The sequence below is a fragment of the Seriola lalandi genome, unplaced genomic scaffold, assembly GCF_002814215.2.
Source record: "Seriola lalandi dorsalis isolate HSWRI2012SDOR001 ecotype SW California unplaced genomic scaffold, Sedor1 jcf7180002054854, whole genome shotgun sequence".
Classification (NCBI taxonomy): Eukaryota; Metazoa; Chordata; class Actinopteri; order Carangiformes; family Carangidae; genus Seriola; species Seriola lalandi.
The window spans coordinates 612,944-614,722 of record NW_019525407.1 but is presented as its reverse complement, the minus strand read 5'-3'; the positions used below and the strand labels follow the sequence as shown (position 1 = coordinate 614,722).

The 1,779-nt window shown below is 46.4% G+C and overlaps 1 pseudogene across 1 annotated transcript in view; it reads right to left on the bottom strand.

Moving 5' to 3' along the window:
* Positions 1-1,779, bottom strand: part of LOC111670451 (zonadhesin-like) — a 13,195-nt pseudogene that overhangs the window by 2,031 nt on the left and 9,385 nt on the right. Inside the window, exons 24-26 of the transcript XR_015438529.1 lie at positions 665-852; positions 436-566; positions 46-278 (exon numbers count right to left, since the gene is read on the bottom strand). The product of XR_015438529.1 is annotated as a zonadhesin-like (transcript). The remainder of the gene's footprint in view (positions 1-45; positions 279-435; positions 567-664; positions 853-1,779) is intronic.

Below are 1,779 nucleotides of genomic sequence, written 5' to 3'. Positions count from 1 at the left end.
CATCATCATCATCATCATCATCATCATCATCATCATCATCATCACAATCAGTGCTGTAACTGTTTGATGACTTACAGGGTAGTATCTGTCGAGGAAGGTGCAGCCGCACTGTGTGTACGGCACGCAGATGCCCTCGCTCATGACGAAGCCCGCGGCGCACTGGCAGCCCTCCACGCAGGAAGAGGTGTCGCAGTCGGAGGGTGCTGCCAGGTTGGCGCAGGAGGCCGGGCAGGGCGACATACAGGAGGAGTAGGTGCTGTTGGCGTCACAGGAGAGAGCTGGGAGAGAGAGAGAGAGAGAGAGAAACCACAACACTGTCAAGCTAGATGCCGTTTCCAGAGCCACAGAAAGACGTTCACAGATGTACACAGATGTTCGTCCTTGTGCTGAAACACTCTCCGCTGTCCTCTGACCTAATGTGTATGTTCAACCCACCACAGTCCAGCTGCTTCCTCCAGGATCCCAGTTTGACTCCGGCCTCCTGACAGGCGGCGGCGTACGCTTCATAACTGGCACAACGTAGCGCTGCACTGCCGCGCTCAGCACACAGGTCAAACACACAGTCACTGAGGGAGTCACACACAAACACACACACACATAATGAATACAGGGAGGGGTGTTAGGTGTATCAGGTGTTGTACATGCTCCCACTCAGACTACTCACTCCTGGTAGGGTCTGGGAGGCAGGGCGGCATGGCAGGCAGCAAACGGGCCCTTGGAGTCAGACAGCGCTCCACACTGAGCCGCACTGTTGTAGTCATTGAGCTGGGACTCAGAGCAGTCTGACGTCTCAAATCCTGAGTCTGGATCAGTCTCCACCTCTCGCCTGGAGACGGATGGAAAGGAGACAAACTAATCAATGATAGCAACACTGCTGCTCCTCATCTCTCTGTTACACGTTCTCAAAACAAAACCAGGATACTAGTGTGCACGTGAACACACTCACTGAGATCATCAGCTTTCAAGGAAGATATTTTGATGAGAAGTTAAAAGAGAAAACCAGTGGCAGCGCACGACTCCAACTCCTGAGTGAGATACTGAAATGAGCTCTTAATTTCTGTTCCATACAAGCTGTTGAATTCAGATCTTTAGATGCACTGGATGATGTTTATTGAATTGAAGAACCTCCTTTTTTATAGAAAATGTTCTGTTCTTATTATTCTACTTGTTTTCTGGGGTAACTAGTTTGGTAAATAAAGTCATATAGACTCAAAATTTCTTCCTCTACCCTTTGTGTGCTGTACATCCTCAAGCCTTTATATACTGGATAGTTTGGATGTTCTCTAAGACAGCCTTTTCCTCTAAGTTTCGGATTGTATAGCCGTGAGATGGTGGAGGTTTATATAAGAGTTTGTTCTTGAATGTCTAATTTGCTGTTCTGGTGTTGATCTCGTACAGCCACTCCCCCTCTGGTGGTTCATTCGCAGACGCGCTTCATCAACCAGTCATGTTCTAACCTCTGCTGTTTATATATATATATATATACACATATTGTCTGATTTACCACTGTTTCATACGCTGATGATGTTTACAGCTGAAACCTCTTGGTTGTTTGCCCCATATTAAATATCAAGACTATTCAAGTGTGTGCCGGCATCTCCTTTACCTTAGTACTCATCAGTAGCATGTGTTGATAAAAAACTATTATATGTTATATAAGAGCTGGGAGCACTGGGAAAACCAAGGTCTCAAGCTGAAACAGTGATGATAACACAAATAGTTCTATTTCATAAAAACTGCTCTGGGTTTTTACAGGCCCAACATATAGATGCTGAAAAA